General features: G+C 41.3%; 1 protein-coding gene across 4 annotated transcripts in view; it reads right to left on the bottom strand.

Annotated features, from left to right (window-relative positions):
- The window catches only part of sema4ba (sema domain, immunoglobulin domain (Ig), transmembrane domain (TM) and short cytoplasmic domain, (semaphorin) 4Ba), a 44,623-nt gene extending 35,073 nt beyond the window's left edge, over positions 1 to 9,550 (bottom strand). The window contains exon 1 of one of the 4 annotated variants that reach the window (XM_070971767.1): positions 9,259 to 9,550. The gene's annotated coding sequence lies outside the window, so the exon portion shown is untranslated. Of the gene's footprint in view, positions 1 to 2,626; positions 2,878 to 8,548; positions 8,643 to 9,258 lie in introns of those variants that run through there. The other 3 variants (XM_070971765.1, XM_070971766.1, XM_070971764.1) reach the window with 3 other exon arrangements.
- Between the last annotated feature and the right edge of the window lie 10,736 nt (positions 9,551 to 20,286).

The raw sequence follows: 20,286 nt of genomic DNA, 5'->3' as shown, positions 1-20,286 counted from the left end.
AGAAGCCATAATTTCTGCTTCTTTTCCTTTCTGCAGACTTGAGGTGGAACAGCACTGCATCAAATATGTTTTCACAATGCAAAGTAATGTTTCAGTGTTCCAGTTCAACTTCACAGCACTAACATTCAGGCTTTCTCTGCAACTAACTATCACTATGACATGAACCGTATTTTTGTGAAGAAGCCTGGATTTGAGGTATTGGTATTACAGGCACCGTGCTTTACCAACGAGCCAAAGCTTTTCTGACAGCATCATACAAGCAGCTCATTGTCGAGGCCGCCGGTATCCAGAATGCAACTGCCAGCTGTTTTCTTTGTGGATAAACCCAAAAGAAAACAGCAGGCCAAGGTCAGCACAGACAGGCTATTCTCCTACAGCAGACAGATGAATCTCCATAAACGAGGCCATAAAACAAAAACTCTCTCTGTCACAAATGAGATAGCACCAGTGATTATATTCCACCCTCTTGTGGAATAATTAACCATTCTCCTAAAATCCTGAAAGCTCCTATTTATTCCAGCCCTGTTGGGTGTCTGGTCATCATTTTGTAGTTTTTTCCATTCATCTGCTTTTGTGCACATTTTCAATTTGCGCATTAAAAAAAAAGTGCCGAAAATGGAGGTGGAAAAGTTGGATTACCGATAAAAGCAAAATGCAACAAAGTGCAATGGAAACAGACTGAGTTCATAAATTACAACGTACAGGAAGCATGTGACTTAAACAGCTATCTTCTGCACCACTAAAGAGACTAAAAATAGCAGCAGATGAAAACATCAGATGTGGAGAGAAGGAGGCTGTAATCTCCTCAAATTAATACATGAAACAACAAAAATGCCATTTGGCTGCTGTGGTTTCTACAGTTTATCACCATTTGAGGTTTGACAAGTGCTCATTTAATTATGACATCTTGTTGCACCCTCTTCTTCAAACTAGAGAGTTAGCACAATCAGCTGTTATATATAATATCATGTAATATATAATATATAATAATATGTATATGCATACCAGTAGTGAATGGAAACACATCAACTCACCTTTTCTCTTGCAGACTTTCTCAAAATTCTATTAAAATTTGATTTGAATGGAAACCAAGTTCATGCAAAAACTTGGTTGAGATTGTTATCTCTCATGTCCAACTGCTCTGTACAGACTCAGATAGACTGGCATATGAGAGGAATATCAAGCTCTCCTAAGGACATTTGGAGAGGAACCCTCTCCCCTCCAGAAAGTGCTTCCCACGAGCAGAATGATGCATGTGCAAGGTTTAACAGTAAAAGGCTGTTTTCACACTCATCTGATGAAGGGGGAAAGCACCTCTGTGCTAACTTTAGTTCTGGGTTAAAGGTGTGTTCGTATGAGCATTACTCTATGCCATCACCACTAGTTTACAAGCCAGTCATGCTGCGGTACTCAACTTGCGCAAGTGTGATGTGGGAACTATAAGAGACATCTTGAGTCTAGTAGATGAAAATGAAAATGAAAATGAAAATTATATTCTCATATTCACAGATTCTCGTAGTAGATGAAAGAATTTTTCAAAACCATGCTGGACACAAATTATTACTCCAGGAAAAGTATGATACACATAATTTAGCTTGAGCTCAATCTAATGGTGGAAAATAACGCATATTTTCTTGTTGTTTCACAAAACAGCAAACTCACAGGAGAAGGAGCTTGAGAGTATTTCAAGTAAAAGGCACTTGGCAGCGCAAAAGCAAGCAAGAAGAGTAAATAAATATCTTAGGCTGCCCGCCTCATTGACTTTTGACAAACTTTTCCATTTATGGTTTCTATCCATTAACTACCACCCACACAGCTAACAATTTGGCATTAGTCTTGATTGTGCTGCCAGCAGCGTGTGGGTGAGAGATGTGAATTTCACACAATAACACCTGATGCTTCTGTCCCGTAGCTGCCAGCGTCGCACTGTGAACCCCCAACCCGTGTCACAACACAAAACTCCTCAACAGTTTGACTGCGATGGCTCTCAACTATCACAACCACACACAAGACAATTAGGACTTTGTGTTGATATTTATGCTCTTGTTCTCGCCCATCAGCTTTTCCACACTCCTCTGGGTTCACACAAAGTTTCCAGGCTGGGAGAGGATGTGTGTACACTGGCTGCCACATTCACTAAGTCCTATCTGTGGAAAGAGGCCCCGCTCCCAGTCACAGGCTCCCTCCCGAGGAGCTGTGCCTCAGCTTAAGGAGTCAGAGACATCTACTCTTTTTTTCTGCATTACTAAAGACACTCACACACAAGCCAGCCAGCCTTAAACTACAAACACACCCAAGTAAATAGCTGTGTTTTAAAGAAAATAATTCCAAGACCAACATCTCTTAATGCAAGGGTAGCTCCTACACATACACAGTCACCCACAAGATGCACTCAGAGCAGGTCTTTAATGACCCCCTTGCCCTGGTATCACCTTGCGATAAAGACCTACTGCAGAGGGCGGAGGGCTGCTGCCTGTCAGCTCACACCCACTTATCCCTTTAAAGAGAGAAACTAACGACAAACCCCTGCAGACGTGGTCATAAAAAGTTTCTAATTTTCTAACAGGGAATTGACAGGTTATACTGGCATCATTTGAATAGGTAACAAGAACTGTAGTGTACTCACTCATCAATGATTCATGAAGCCACGGCGCCGCACAGTTAATGAACACAAGGGTAGTCTCTTTAACAGCAGAACCGACGCTCTTGTCCAACTTAGCTGAGAAACAAAAACGTCCTTCAGATCTAAAAAACCTTTCCTCAAGGTGACACAGACAGATTGATTCCTCCTCCAGGAGGCGTCAGAAGAAAATCCAGAGAAACAACAGAGTTTAAAGCTCTTGCAGATGACAGCTCTGAGTCCGCAGGTCCACACTCTCCCGCTCCCTGACACCGTGTCATACTACAGCCTGCCTCTAACCACTCAACACACTGGAGCTCCTCCCATCACACTGTCAAAGAGAGAGGGAGGGGGAGATGAGGGAGGGGGAGACGGGGGAGGAGAAGGGAGGTGCACTCCTACAGGATGAGCCTGACTCACTTTTGACTTACATCACCAATGTGCAAGTTTACATATTACTCATGTTTTTTAGGGGAAGTACAAATATCAGTACATGGTAGAGAATATGTTACTCAGTTTAATTAGGAAACTATTGCACAGGGCTCTGGGAAATAAAGTTCAAGTGTGACGGTTATGCTTTAACAGTGAATGTGAAGATTCAGGTAGAGATAACCAAGGTTTGAGGCTTTATCTCACCCTTCACATGAATTTCCAGAGTTACAAAACAAAACAACAAAAAACTCATGCACCACCTCATGCAAATACCATTTACTGAGGATACACAAGAAAATATATGCGACTTACTATGACGTCTCTGAATTTATAGTGTGAGCAGAAACTATATGAGACAAAGTCCTAATCACATTAACATAGCCTTGGAGCCTTTTTTAAGCTCTCCTGGGAGCTGTTTCCCTTGTTATGGACTGCAGATGTTTGCCTCTCTGCCAGCTGCTTGCACCCATATAAAGACTGACTAATGATTGTAATTACGAGTAACTTCAAGCTCCCGGAAAATAAACAGAATCTATCTGATCAAAATCTGAGGCCATCCACAGATCTGTGAGCTTTAAGTCAACTGATGATATTATTCACTTTTTTTACAACATGCAGAAGTCACCAATAATCATCCCCAACAATCTCAGAAAAAAAAGAGGCAGAACTGCGACTCTAATTACAGTTATGTAAGTCAATAGATTCCAGCTATACTCATATCACAATGCCTCTGAGCTGCTTAGAAAAAACAAATCACAACAGTGCCAAACAGTCACTGTGAACAATAAGCCTACTACCATACCCACTGTATGCTGTAAGGTTGCTACAGCACTGTTTATTTCAGCCTTCAACCATCACTGTATTGTACTTCTATGGTGGATCCACTATGTGCACTGCCTGTACCAGCAGTTTTTTGAGCATGACGGTTACTTGTTTACTTCTTCATAAGAAAAATTCTTTCCATTTTTCAAGTTAATCTTTATCATCAAGAAAAAAACTCATCTGATTAAAATGTTAAACTGGAATTTTATCATACAGTTGCAACACTGTTCCCCTGCTGGCATAAAATACAATACAAGTTTAAATATTTCCTGCACATATAACACTTTAAAGTAGTTGCAAGCATTTGTCCACACAATTTCAATGTAAAACTATGTAATACTCTTTATATAGTATGGAATGTGCTATAACTTACTGTAAATCAATGACAGATCCAGCAGAGATTTACAGCACTACAGGCTACATGAAAGGCACATGAGCAAGTATGCGAAGCTGAGGCACAAAGTAGTTCTAAAATAATACTCACAACACCGGCAAGGACATAGTTTTCAGGCCATGACACTGAAAGCACAACAGAAGTGATGCAAAGTCTCAGCAGGGGCCATTTCATGAATTGTAACGGGGACACTCAGCTCCAAAGAATCACATACTGCTCTGCATGTCGTATAAACAGAGCCAGGATTTATTTGCTGTACCAGTATCTTCATATTAATAAAACTACTTGAAGTTTGTTATTAAATGTTAAACACATATTCTAAAGGCTTCAGAGAGGAAAGGAGCTGTGCATGTAGACATCTGAACATGCCACTGAATGAACACCAAAGCACTGAAAAAGTCCCGTTCAAGTGAAGCGTTACCAAGTAACTTCACATGCCTTCTCCAAAAATATTTCCAGGGTAAATAGAGAGAAGTGTAAGATAGCGGGGTGTTGAGACGGGGACGCCTGTTTCTAAAATAGCAGATGCTAATTATACACTTTAGGCAACTGCTAAGGAGGGAGACGCGATGCCAACTTTGAGGTGCTGGGATTGTGAATGTTGGCTCAGTGCATCTTTGCACAGTGAAGATCTGTCACGATCACCTGAGACAGAGTTAGGCCACAGTCAGAACACTCACTGGACGTCTTATTTACAGCCCGTGTCAGTCAGACACCACCCTGCCGATCGTACTGATGGCACACCTCTTGCTGAGTCGAACCACCTGCCACTGCCACACAGACGACCTTTTGTAAACAATCCACAGAACATAAAAGACCCTCCTGCAGACGTCTCGACACGTGGCTCAGACCAGTCCAACAGACAAAGACCGGCCTTCTTCACTTCCTCTCACCATGTGAATGTGGCTGTTCTAAAAACGTTGCTTTTTATTTCCTCCGTTCACCCCGACGTCTACTCAAAGTGCTCCCGATCATTTACACTGAGGAAACACAGAGATGCTCATTGGCTGGATATTCTTAATGACGCTGAGGACGATGGGAAATTCACTAAAGGTATGGATGTCAGATAGCAGCACTAGGCCTCTCTGTGTTCAGGCCTGACAGTGACCACGTCTTCAAGATGAGTCTCAGTTTTACTGCAGTCATGTGCTTGTTAACTGCAGATGTGTTGAAACGCAGTAATTTTGTGACTCATGCTGCAGAAAAATGTGTAAGATAAAAACTACTTTGGTCACTTCCTCCTTCTTTACCTTCATCTTAGCAGCAATCCAGCAGAGTCATGTACACGGAGCTGCACATTTGAAGGAAACGCACTCTGTCTTTCCAGGCTACCTATAGCTTCATAACCGCCAAGTGCTTTCCTCTGGAGTGTCAGCCTATTTTTAATTTTGTCAGTAGGAAGGAAGCACAACAACATGGAGACCTTGCATGTTTTCAGCGCTCAAATCGCTGTGAACAAGAAGTGAAATATATTTCACCTTTCAGTGAAAAACGCCGCTGTGCTCCTAACAGGTTGTCAGTAGATGTGTAGTAACAGCAGGGCCGTGGTCGACACTTCAAGCATCTGTTCTAGCAGCTACAAGGAAAATCCCAGTTAACAAAAAAAACTAACTGAGCTGTAAAACAAACAGCAACCGAACAACTCAATGAAGGCCTCACCTCATCCTCACACCACCTACATTTGCCCTTTCTTTAGCCTCACTCTTAATGTGAATCCACATCGTTGCAAAACACTGATGCTGCGGTTTCATTATTAGTGCGTGGGTTGAACGTTTAACCCCTTAACACACAGCCTTCCCCTTTGAAGTCGTTGAAATCATCTTATTCTACGCTGTGACAGTTTCCGTTTGTGCCAACTCTTCATTAAACCTAAATGATGTTTACACTGAGAGAAAGACGCTTTTTATGGAGTGCCACTTTTTTTCCTCCTTTGATAACTGATTTATATTTTGTATTTGAGGATCCACTGAAATACACTCACTGTCTTTTTAGGATTCAAGTCTCTGTTTTTTATTAAAGTCTTACGCAGAACTTCCCCCCAAACTTCTTCTGATGTCTGTAAACTTCTTTAAAATAAAGTAGTGAAGGGTTGAACAATGGTGGCTGACCCACAGGCAGGCTACTGCTTGTTATTAGGGGGTTAAAAAAGTCCCAAATATCCAACATCGAAGGTGGATTTTACCATCAGGGTTTCACTTTTGTCAGATACTTAAAAAAACAAATGATTAATAGATCAAATCAAGGAAATAACAGGGAGATTAATCAGTAATGAAAATAATGATGGTTGCAGTCCTACTTTATATCTTCCTTAAATCTAAGCAGGATTTAGATTTTTAATCTTTCCAATTTGCAGTAAAGGTGAATGAGCTGTCTGGAAAAGTACCAGCTGAAGTGGCACAGTGTGACCCACAACTGAGGTGACTGACTCATTTTGGCATCGAATGCAACTCTTTCAGCACGTCCGACGCTGTGTAATACACCTAGCACATGATCAATCATGCTCTTCACAGAAGCTCTGGCATATGTGGGATGTTGAGGTTTCTCATCCTGCGCTTTGTCTGTTTGGTGGAAAAAAACATCTGTGACGGCCGTGCGTAACACAAGCAAAGGCATTACTCCACCACATCTGACACCATAGCTCTCCAGCAAAGAGGGTTTGTGGGATGAGTGCCCTCTGGCAGGGAGGTGATGCCAATGAACCATCCCTGGGGTGTGTGTGTGTGTGTGTGTGTGTGCGTGTGTGTGTGTGTGTGTGTGTGTGTGTGTGTGTGTGTGTGTGTGTGTGTGTGTGTGTGTGTGTGTGTGTGTGTGTGTGTGTGTGTGTGTGTGTGTGTGTGTGTGTGAGAGAGAGCTTTTCAGCCATCTATGTGACTCAACCCTGGTCCTCTCATTAGACAGTTGCATACATGCTCATTTTCTCTATGTCACCATCTTATGTATTAGTCACAAGTCTGAAACCAATATAAAGTTCCCAGTATTACCAGTCACACGTCCACAGCAGCATCACACTGTATGTGACTTATCACACTGTGCTCTCTTTCAGGTGCGTGCGTTGGATGTGGTTGTTTTTCCTCTCAATCCTTCTCTAATCTGTGTTTATCTTTAGACAGAGAAATATGTTTGTAGTAGCTTTCACTGCCAAACTATTTATTGGATTAACAATTTGTCAAACCAGAGCCAATGGCACGGCTCCAAAGCAAGTAGGGCTGCTTGAAATTCAACAGAGGAAGAGCAACAGCTCGGATGCTCCTCAGGTGGCCCTCCGCGTCCGTGGCCACAGCTCAATTTTCCTCTATTCTCTACCTAAGCTACCCCTTCCCCCACCAGATACACACCCCTGCTACCACATGCAATAATAACCATGTCCTCCACTGGGCAACAAAGGGGGGATTTAATCATGCTTTTTTTCTCTCTTATTGGGGCTAATAATTTGATTTATCAGTCCAACAAATCCTCAATGATTTCTCAAAGCTCATGTCAAAGAGTAGGGGGGCAATATAACCTGATAAACTTTGAGAAGATAGAAACTTGTCAACCTAAACAGGGTCTAGTCCAAGCTGATTTAAGGACTTATTTATTTTATTACACATAAATGAGCAAAAACATTTATCTACAGCCCTCGAATAGAAGCCGGTATGTAAATATTTTAGCTCCCACAGCACATTTTACATTACTTATTACCTAAGTAGTAAGAGCTATATGCAATGGCCTTTCCAGTACATTGTAACAATCCACCGGTTTGGTGACGTTACCTTGTCTTTCAGGTAATAATGACTAAGGTGAAAATGACAAAGTGGGACACTTGGTTTCAGTTTCAGGTGTCTATTAATTACATACATGCTGTGGCTGGACAGCCGCTTTCATTTCTCAGCAAATGCAGAGGAATAATGGCACGAAGGGTAAAATGCTGTGTGACCAATTACCTTCAATGTAAACATGATCCCTCCCTAATGGGGACATCATAAACTGACCTTAAAATAGGAACCCCTCTCTAGAATATATCCTGATCCCAAAGTGCCAATGAGATTGTGGTTTAGAGTTCACTGAGCTGACTACAACAAAAAAGCAACATTATACTCCTGATTTCTGTACTGAGGGAACTGACCAAATGAGATGAAGGGACTGTATTAAAGGAAGCGGAAATGAGTGACGACTCAAACACAGGGAAAATCCTAAGGATGAATTAGTTATAAGGCCATCTACATGTGGGGCAGGCGAGACATGAAATATTAAGTTAGCATCTGATACAGATTAAGGTTAAACAACTCCTGAAAAATCACCTACTGTACATTTACAGCCGTCCCACTGTGGTCCCATGCTAGAACTGCACATCCCCTTAAAACAGCATGACCACGAAGGAAAAGTGTCAGGCTAAGCATCCACACAACACACTGTAAATCAATGTTAAATTTCAGAAAAATCTGCATGCACATAACACCCACTGCATCATTCGTCTTGGCTACATGACTATCATTGTACACGCCCAGTTTTTGTAGAGTAGACGAATCAAAGTGAGACATATGTTACACGGAAGTGAGATAAATAATTATTTGATGTAAATCTTTTCAAAAGAAAAAGTAAAATAAAGCTTTGTGGGGGTTTTTTTAGAATTCAAATTAAGTGAACAAAATCTGCAATCTCCAATAAAATATGCACAGGAGAGGAAGAATCACGTCATACCAAAGGTAACTGTGGCTTTCCACAACACATGCTGAATTACCTCTGAGCCAGCATGGGGGTCTCATCTTTACCATGGAAACCAACACCATACTACAGTACATGCACACACAGTGAGGGAGCAATTGCCATGGCATTCAGCTCCGTGGCGACTAGAAGCTTTCAGCGACCAGACCAATTTACTCAGCAGCTAACTGGCCACTCAGTCAACCTTCTGTCTATCACTCCCTATTTCACTCTCGGTCCTCCTCTCTACTCCCTTTCTCTTCTCTTTTTACAATGAATATCTTTTGTCATGAGCCAAAAGAATTACCTTTCATCAGGAGAGGACAAGGTCTTGCAGTGCTCAGTAGGAGCGGCTCTCGGTCGAGTGGTGACAGAGGAAAAAGAAGCTCTGCAGGGATCCCAAGAGATGCCCAGAGATGCAGCTGAACCGGCACCGCACGCACGCATCCACCACCACTATCACCACCAGCGAGAGCAGCGGCAGCAGCGAATCGGAAGGGGAGGGGAAAAAAAATTAAAAAAAAAAAAAAAAGGCAGGAGAGGGGGTTGCTCTATCAGCAGCAGGAACATTACATCATAGGCTGCCTCTGTGGAAGGGTGGGAGAGGAGTGGACGGAGGAAGGGAGGTGCTCCTTGTAGCAGCACTCTCTCTGTCACTGCTGAGCTCTTTTTAGTGCATGCAGGCGAGTCCAAATTTAATATTTATGATCTGGTAACTGTAAAAATGCCCTCAGTGGTTCGAGCCAGACCTATGAAATAATTAGATCAACTGCTCTTAATTGTGTACCATCACTGGGGTTTGTTGTCAGACTGGATATAATATGATGTACATTATAATGTGGCTTATCCCTTTGGGGCAAAGTCTGTGTGTGCGTGTGTGTGCATGCATGCGTGCCTGGTAGCCCACACAATGTCTATTCTGTGTGGTGATTCGATTGCGTGACCAGTGCTTGCTTACCAGTGCTCAAAAAGCATGCTGATATTCAACCTCTGAAAAAGGTCATCTGAGATTCCTTGCGGCACTTGTGAGAGGATAGGTGCAATTGTTAGGATTTAACATCTGCTCACAATGATTATATTTAAACTTGGCTGTCACAACACATTTGTCAAAAACTGCTGCATGAATATAAATGCTTTGAGCACATCTGGGAGGCACAGTCTGACCATAATGGGATAAATGTAACAGGCGCTTTTTTCCGATGGTCAGCTGTTAACCACCTACACGCCGTCGCACCACAGACCACCACCAATGCTCACAACAATGGGTGGTCAGAGCCACATGATCTCAAAGCTTCATAACAAATACAAACACACACAAGGGCAGTAGCACATGCTGTCAAAAGGACACACATTACTGAAGAAGGCTAATCAAAATAGATTTAAACAGCAGAAAATAACAACGATTTCTCTTTCAACTGCAACCACTGCAAAGACCTGACCTGACTTGGACTTTGCCCTCTGCACTGTTACTATATGCAAAGAGTGAAGGAAATATTGACATTCTTAAATTCCTCTCACACCATTAAGATTTTATCCAGATTCTTCTGTGGTGTCCTTTTGTAAACAAAAACCACTTAAACCTGCATACCATACCGTACTGTTTAATCATTGATCAATCTGAAGATTATTAGCTCAATTACTTAATTAATGGTTTGGTTTCTAAATCTCTTGTTTTGTCCAACTAACACTTGAAAAGTCAATGCCATCATAGAAAACAAAGAAAAGCAGGAAATCTTAACTTGTGATACGCTGGAATCTGCAAATTTTTCCTATAATTGCTTTAAAATCAAAATTGCTTCCAGAAGGAATGCACCATCAAAATTGTTGCTGTTTGTAATTTTCTGTCCATCAGCTCATGGCTTTATCGTTTCAGCTCAAATCAGCTCTGAATCAAATGTCTGTCATTTGAAAGGCATCACTCAGACCCATCCATATCTACAACTATGAGGCAAAACAATCTTTAGTTCATTGTTTTGGCTTTACATTGTGCATTAAATGTATGTCTGAACCAATCCCTGTAGGTGGCCATTTCCAGCACAAGCTCTAAGAAACCCACTGTGCACGACCTGCTGAGCACCAAACAAAAGGACACAACTAGCCGGGCTAAAAGGAGGTGAAGACTCAAATATCTGTGTAATGGATGGAGGGTTCAAACCTGTGAAAACCACTTGTAGTTGTTATTACTACTTCTGCTAATCATATAATCATTCCCTCTGTAATTTACAATGTATTCAGTGGCACAGCAGTCGACAGATAAAGCAAACAGACTGCAATGCACTGTGTAAACGGACTGCTGCTGTGTTACAGTGTGACATTCATCACAACCCAAACAATTTACACAAGCTATTAGATAAACGGGTTGCACACAGATGTGGAACTGTTGTTCACGGTAAGCAAACAAGCAACACAATAAATAATGAAGAAAATCAAACTCGTCTGGAATGTGGCTCTGCCCAAGTATTAGCTGTAGGTTCAGTTTTCTTCCTACCAGTTATTAAAAATCCGACTATGGACAAGCAATCAGACACAGCCTGCTTCATTGCGAATCTTTTGTGGTGAACTTAAATGCAGCCCGGCAGGATTCTGGTGACCATCCACTCTAGATTCTAGACTAGAGGCTGACAATCACAGATCGTTTATCTAATAGTCCACAGACTGAGGAATTACTCGAAGTGTGGAAGCCAGTTAAACCAGCATCTTTAAAATCTCCTCCTTCATTTATTTATCATTGAAGTGTTCTATAAATAAAACAAGAAAATAAACTGAGAAGATAGCGTGAGTTTGTAGGACAGTTGTCACAGCATGTTTTGGAAGTCAAGCCCAAATGAGGGTTACCGGTTTACACTGCAGCCAGGATGACACAGCTTGCCCTGAATGACAGACCACAGAGACCTATAATTTAAGGCCTGATGGCCAGCTAAAGGATGAAGCCTGGCCTTTATAATGTCCATGGGCAACTCACATCCGCCATCTGTACATCATGTGCATTACGTTCCCCACACTAAAGGAAACTATGAGACAGCTGTGCGTGACATACAGTGAGTGTGAGGATTGTGAATACTGAAAAAAATTATCAGGCCTCAATCAAACAAGGGCTGTTTTACTCTATCACAGAGCAGAAAACTCACAAATTCACAATTACAACTTGCAAATGTGACCTTCACAAAAAACAGTAACAATATCATCCCAGTCACAATACACCCGAGGAGAGGGAGGAAATAAAGGAGCGCTGTATGCGCAGCAGAGACATTAATAAGTGTGACAGTGAATGCAGAAAAATCAATCAAACTTCTCTTTTGTCTGCCTCGCTCCTTTTCAAATGGAGCGTACAACATTCCTCACATGCCGAGTGTTGTAGGTTGGCTGGAATGCGGACTGTACTCAGACGAGACTGTGTGATTTCCAGTGTGTGTAACACTCTTCACTGGATGATGCCTGAGGAAGGAGGGTTCCCCTGAATGTAAACAGCACTCCAGATGGGCCTGACCTTTGCTAACACAAATTGGCTGAACCCCTTATGGCTGCAGGGGACAACAGCCTTGAAATATTATTGCTGCGGCACACAGACAGATCATTCTGCATTCCCAATGAAAAGCCTCTTTCCCAACAAGCTGCTCTGTCTCGCTGTTGCAAATAGATTTGAGTACTTTATCGCAAAAGGAAAAAAAAACTACAATGACACTATTGAGAGACAAGGGAGTGACTGTAACATGAGACGATGGTGCTCTTGAGGAGTACAAAAAGCCATTTCTGCGGTTTCACATAAAAACTGTGGAAGATTAATGTAAGCATTATAATACAATCAGATGTGAGATTTGGATAAACCAATTATGAGTATCAAGACAAAAAAACACAGATGGTAACACTTTGATTGATGTCCCCATTACAGTATGTTCATTGTGTCTGAAAGAGGTCCCATTAGCAGCTCCGTCTAATATATTTAGGATATATTTATAATTTATGTATTCAATCTGCAGCTTCTCGAAGCAATGCCAGCAACTAAGTGAAAATTCCAAATCAAACTCTTCTTCCACTTCTCTTAACACTGCTGCTACTCAGAGCACTACTACGAATATCAGCAATTAATCACAACAAATGGGGTTGCAAGTAAAATATGCATCGCCACAAAAATAACAAAATCGAAAAGGAATGTTTTTGTTTACGACTTCTAAATATTAAAATGCATACAGCCCAGCATACACATGTTCTCAAAAGGCACAGAGGCAGTATTTTCACAATCCAATTAAAGAAAATGTTCCCTGAAGGGTTCAGTGTCAATGAATTATTCACATTTCACACATGAAGTAAGAGCTGGTCAACTGTGATACATGGTGTTGATTGATCATAGTTAGTGGCAGCATCCTCAGTCCCCTCCCCCACTCACGGGCCCTAGAGACTACTTCTGATATGAAAAGGTCAAAGATGAGGGGCTGTCCCCCTCCGTAGCCACTGGAATAATCAGCCATCATGACATACACTCTCATAGTACCACTGTGTCACATGCAGCGGAGGATGGAAGAGTGACGTTAGCATTAGTGTAGCAATTGTCAAGCCCCACACATCTACTACTCGTGGAAATACAATGTCATTAACGGTGAGAGAGTTAATGCAACGCACAGACACACATACTATACGCTGCTCAGTTCACAACTGAATGAGTTTTTTTATGCTTAGTGGGGTGGGGGGGATAAGGAATCCCCACTATAGAGGTTAGTAAATGATCTCATATATCTTAACGTGCAATTCAAAAATTCTCCATTGGAAATGTTATTTTCAAACTCTTTTTGTATATAAAGTACATATATATAGTTGATTTCCCTTCTTATTGACTATTTTGTTCTATTTCGACATCTCCTTTTTATTAATGCTGCCTGGGACACCGTGATTTCCCCAGCGTGGGATCAATAAAGTTATATCTTATCTAATATGACATTTTAGAGCCAAAACATACATTTTCTTTAAGATGTTAACGCTGTAAACTGGCAGAATGATTTTTCACATTCACAACTGGTCCATGCTGGTTGCAAAATCAAGCCACTCAAACGAAGTGACGATCTGCTGACTTGGTAAATAATATTTCATGTTAGCTTCAGGCCCAAACTGGCTTGTTCTACTATGTATTGGTGACACATGTTAGCTGCTTTAACAGGTGAGTTCAGTCATCATTAAAGTCTGGCTTTTGTCAGCTAAAAACACAATTGACCTGCTGTATGCCAAAGCACAGATACGGTACGTAGACCGTCAGCAGATAGCTTAAACATTTGTTTAAAAAAGTTACTTCAGTGTCCTCTGAGAATAAACAACCATCTCTTATGTAAACGTCTGCCTTCATTGTTAACTCTGACCACATCCACGTCACTACACATCCCAGTTTACAACAATCACACCATTGCCTTGAAAGATTCACAAAGGGATATCAACTGGAGTGTTGATTTTTCTTGGGATCGGCAATACTAGAGCACCTTTCACACTCCTACGGCTCATTTAATATATTTCACACTGCTGCATTGAACTTTATTTCGACACCCAACTTATTTAGGAGAGAGCAGTCTGTGCAGATGCTGCCGTCAGTAAAAAGATGAAGAGCAGCAGTTGCATCTTACTATTATGTCTTGGAATAGTGATCTGAATGCCCAGCATGTCGTGCTTACAGCTGAAAGATAACAGAGCCCCGCCCTTGGCACCCTTCTCCAGGGTCTCAGGGGGCTTTGGTACAGCTGCTCTGATAAAGCTCTGGCAATGTGGGACATTTATAAAATCCCAGCATGCCGCTCTTTGGTATTTGACCACGTGTTTAAGGTTGAAGGCAGCAATCTATAAACCTGAATATATTTCTCCCCTTACGATGGAAGTCCCCGGTGTTCTCATTTCCTGATATGGTCTTCTTTGGTCAACAGACACAGTTAAAACAAGTGTAGTATTTTTGAGGATACAGGGCTAAGGGAAGAAATGACACACTTGTGGCTTGGGATAGATATAATTTGCAGGTGGAAAAGAGCATGTTAAGAAACACTCACATGAAGGTGTGGAAAGTATTTTTGTAGATGGGGATCACAGTTAAATGTGGAGCATTTCCCCCTCCATATACATGAATGTCCACCCATATGTGGGTTAAACAGACTGAAAATAGCTATGACACTGTTTTGGAAACCCCTGAAACTAGTGCTCCATGATTATTGCTCATTGCTGCTGATCTAAGAGGCTACAGGTGGCTACTTTGGGCTCTTGTGTTACAGAGCTGCCTAACCAGTCACCTTGTTTACTGACTCTGCCAGCAGTATCATGTTAAACGTTACCGTGGCAACACAGTGATTAAGTTCGTCTCTCTATTCACATCCCACTCTCGTCCCCCCAAGAAACACTCTTCCTGTCACCACACCGAGTTGACAAAGCAGGCGTGTTACAATGAGCATTGTTGGAGTGATCTAAAGAAAGCTCAGATCCCCTTGGCAAGGTGACACAGGCTACATGAAGCGGATCACTTTGTGCATGGATTTGGAATATAGGGGGGAATCTGAAATTATGCCAAGTTTTTATTAACATTTATGTGTGTGTGTGTGTGTGTGTGTGTGTGTGTGTGTGTGTGTGTGTGTGTGTGTGTGTGTGTGTGTGTGTATATATATATATATATCAGCTTGTATTACAACAGGTAGACTAAGCCACTTTCACACTTGCCCAATTTCAATTTTTGTCCAAACATGGAGCCAATGACATATTAGATAAATAAAAATAGGCATTTGATCTCCAGGTTAATTATTTCCCAAAATGAAATAGTCCAGCTAAACAAAGCCTCCCCTCCCTGGCACTTCCCACTGCTACCTCCGTCACTAACAGCACATTACTCTGTTTTTCTGGCTCTGTCTGAGGTGAGCCATTTGAGCTGGAGTAATTTGAGGGCTCTACTTAAAAAGCAGGTATGTCAGGAGCACAGTGAACTTTAAGCACAACGCAAGCCTGTTGATTTTCTGCAAATGTCTGTCGGCCGCACTTCTAACGACAGGGTGTAATTCCAATAAAAAGGCAAATTAGCCGTCTCAGTTTGAGACTGAAAAACTGAGCTCTATTACAAACATCTCTATGAGTACTCAGATATGCGAGTGACACTTTGTAATGCACCTCTGAAGCAGTTAGCTGATCAACGTAGGACATAATTACACTTTTCACAGTTGGTGAAAGTTACATATGATTAAATATGACAATAATGGCTGAAGCATCTCATTTCACGCACAGGTTCATGCATTTTGCATTTTGAATAGAGGAGGATTGTCTACTGGGATACTGATTATGCTTATTTTTACCTTATTGCTTATTTCCACATAAATAAAATAATGGTCAGTTACTCTAGTGTCCCACTTCTATATATAAATATTAAATCCCTGTGATCCATTATAATAAATTGAGTTGAGGCAAACACTCAGGCTTCAGGAGCTACATTCTGTGGAGACAGCCTGGTGTAATAATACAGCCTATAAGCAGCAGAGAGCTGTAGGACTGTGCAGAGGGCTCCAAAAAGCTTAGAGTGGCTTCATCCTCGGTCTGCCCTGAGTGATTTCATGAAATATTTAGGGTACGATGCATGCTAACAGTAGTGCAGGCGCACAAGTACATGCTTCAGTCATATTAGGTCGCTTAGGTGGGAGCTGCATTTGGAGAGAAATTAGCACATTAGATTCTGCGGTGTGTTTTTGCTGTCAAGTAAACAATTTGAAAATGAAACTTAAAATGTGGCTGATCAGTACATTATTACAGCATGGATCACAATGTATAGAAATAACTGATAAGATTTAGAAATGAATTATCACAATGTGCCTCAGTGATTATATTTTCATCTGTGTCAATTCATTTAAAACAACTGGCTTAAATATGTTTTAGTGTGAATAGACAGTAGATTCAATATTGGTTGAGCTGTATCAACATTGATTTTATGCTGATCCAAGTTAATCTGCGGGTTGTGTATCGACACCTATTATAAATCATGTTAAAATGTGTAAATACAGAGCTCAGAGGACGATGAACTACCCCCAAGAATAATACAATGTGACACTTTTCTCAGTCTTAAAGCCATGTGATGGAGTTTCTGAGAGTATACCAACAAACCACAGAATTGCAGAATCACACATTTTATTGTCACTTTGCATCTTTTCATTAAGTCTTGACATCTTTTGATCTTTTGTGAGACTACACATTTTGAGTTAGATAGATTCTTGTCCATTATTTCTATATTGAGAGAGCTGAATAAAAACATCATGTGAGAGTAGTCCTGTTCATCCTCTCTGGTCCACAAAGAAATATCAGCACAGTGTTGAGCAATGACAAAATGCTAAAGGAGTTGTCATATTTGCTTTATTTTGCTAGTGCTGCGACCGACTCCTCGATACTAGAGACCGCAGGGACGGATATGATTCTAATGCATCAGGAGAATGACTGATGAGAGATTTTCTGACATTTACTATAACTACTACTACCTCCTACTACTACATGACAAGGACAGAAGTGTAAGAGTAAAAATAACTCCACATAGTACATGACAGTCATTCCAGAGGGGAACAGATTTAGACACTATGCACTATTCAGGTATTTCATTCATTCACGAGTTGAACGCAGAAATAAAGTAATGCCACACAAAAGCTACTAAAAAAAGGTTTACATGTGTATTAAATACATACATATTATTTTTGAACTTGTGAAATTGTCCAACAAATTCACAGATTCCATAAACTTTCATGAAGTCTGACACTGTTTACTTTTTGGAGGGTGCATACAAACCCACAGTAGTCCTAAATTTACTGAGGTTAAGCCAGACACTAAGTTGAATTATGCAGAGTGTGCAACCTTTAGTTCCATGCCAGGCCTAATAATATGCTGACCAGAGCACGCAGGGCACCGTCGATACAGCTGCAGTTGAGGCCTCCATTTCTGTGCCTCGCCCAGAAACCCTCTCAGGTCACTCCTCTCTGCAGGCCTCTAAACTTAGCTCAGCCCAGAAACAGACCAGATCAGAGGATGTGTGCCTGTTGCTGGGTCGTGTGGCAATCCCTCAAAGGGTGCAAAGATATGTGACAACTGCTCTCATTCTCAGGCAAACCATGGACAGGGCAGAGCCACAACAACAGTTTAAATCCCTTAGTATGAGCAGTAGCAAAGACCTCCTGATTAAAGGAAACAAGCAGAAAATGCTCAACTGCATTACATAATTAAAACACAGTTTAACCACAGCACAGTTGCCAAGGCATAGGAATCTCGAAGACCTAAATTCAGATCAGTCAATGGGGGCAAAACACTTTCTCTACACCTGCGCATTTCTTACATACTTATATATTTCTTTGTCATGGTTTTGAATTGTATCCCCTGAGCTATGGGGCTCTTGGTCATCAAACAATTTCCTAATTAACTCTTGTCAACTAATTTTAGTGTTTCAGTATGACTCTGTGGAATGACCAACAACAGACATTCCAATGGCACAGGTCTGTTCTTGGCAGACAAGTCAAGCCACGTGTGGACAGTCATCACTCACATTCATATTGGCATGGCTCTAACCATGTTTGTAATTAGGACAGAAGGATCAATGGGACAAACTTATCACGAGGCCAGCTACACGGAATTTTATTGGTTGATGTGTGTTGAACAGAACTGATGACACATTTTTTTGGCACGTGATACGAGATGGGCAGACATGGGGACTGTATTGTGCTTGTTGCAGAATATCAGTGGTGTTAACCCAGTGATCAGCTGGTTGTGCCACACTTCAGGATCAATTAGCATGCAGCAACAAATAGAACTGCCATGCAAATGTGATTCAGGGATTTTATAGCCAGTGTTTAACAGATTATTGGGCATCAACCTCACATTTACACGCATATTGTCAAAAAAAAAAAAAAAAAAAAGTGTAAATTAACACTTTAGGTAACAGTTACACCCATGAGACACAGCTGAAATGCGAGCCTCTGCACAGTACCGGTGCAGACAGCTGCATACATTAAAATGAGAGCATATGTGTTGCGTGAGACATGTGAGCAAGAAAAACATTTCTGATAAGGCCTGTCAGCAAAATTCTTGTCAAAAGCAATCATAAGGTAAGCTAACATTACCACAGAGACCAGATTATACTGAGTCTGCAACTGGTGATAACGTTACTATTACATATGGTTTGTAATAGTAACGTTATCGCTAGTGCAACCATAATATGTATCCCTGCTTGTACTTCTTAATCAGTAACACATTACGCATTGCAGTAATACTGTAAAGTTACATTTCTCTCAAATGAAAGTAACCAGAAATATATGTGTATTTGAGTGTATTTTAAAGCAATGTCTTTGTCTCCGTTCAGCACCAGGAGGATTCGCAAGCTGATCTATACTGATGAGTGTCAGTAAAACAAGTAAGTGAACAAGTAAACTTAATTCATATCGTAAATAGTGTATTTTGCATATTTCCTTTACAGAATCACCTCCAAAGGCAGAGGAGACAGCCTCCTGTGAGCTCTTCATGATCACAGTGTGAACATGACTTCCACAGGCTTAGTTTTAGAATATCTATCAGGTATATCAGCTGAACATTGGACGTTCCTGACAAAGGCATCAGTGCTGCCATGAGTACCATCACTGTGTATACTCAGATCTAGGGCTGGGCGATAAAACAATAACGATATGTCTCGCGATAGACACGTAATCAATATCAATAAAAAATGCGTTCGATAAAACATTCAATAGTTTTTTTCTTCATCGGAAGAAACCAGAAGTTGCGAAGCAAGGTTGGTTGCATGAACAAACACACTCGCTCTCAGGTAACTGAGCAACGTAGGGAGAAATCACTGATAAGTGGGAGTGACACGCTAACACGCCAATCATGTAACATGTCTTTTCGGTTGCGCCATCTTGTTGTCTTGTGTTTGATGCTCCGTGAGGAGTGAGATGAGAAATAGGAAGTGAGCGCTGCAGCGAGCGAAGAAATCGTCGATAGAATAGGGAAAGTCAGCTTGCCAGTATGGCAGTTTTTTGGATTTTATAAGTCGGACCGTAGTCAGACCAATGTGGTCTGTAACTTATGCAAAACTGTTGTCCCCACCGAGACCGGTAATACCACAAACTTGTTTTACCACCTTAGCCGCGCTCACCCTTTGGAGCACAGCCGTATTCACCAACGTCCAACAACATCTGCAACTGCAGCACCACTTTAGCATATCATATAGCTAAAGACATGTGTCTGCTGAGCTCTGTGGAGAGGCCAGGTTATAAACATCTCTTACACATGCTTTTTTTTTGGTGTTTTTAACACACTTGCAATAAAAATGAATAGTTCATGTATGTTTAGAGTAAGAAGAGTGACTAAAGTTATT

Source organism: Chaetodon trifascialis, chromosome 10 (genome assembly GCF_039877785.1).
Source record: "Chaetodon trifascialis isolate fChaTrf1 chromosome 10, fChaTrf1.hap1, whole genome shotgun sequence".
NCBI lineage: Eukaryota > Metazoa > Chordata > Actinopteri > Chaetodontiformes > Chaetodontidae > Chaetodon > Chaetodon trifascialis.
Note: the sequence above shows the minus strand (reverse complement) of the source record. Positions and strands in the feature narration are given on the sequence as shown.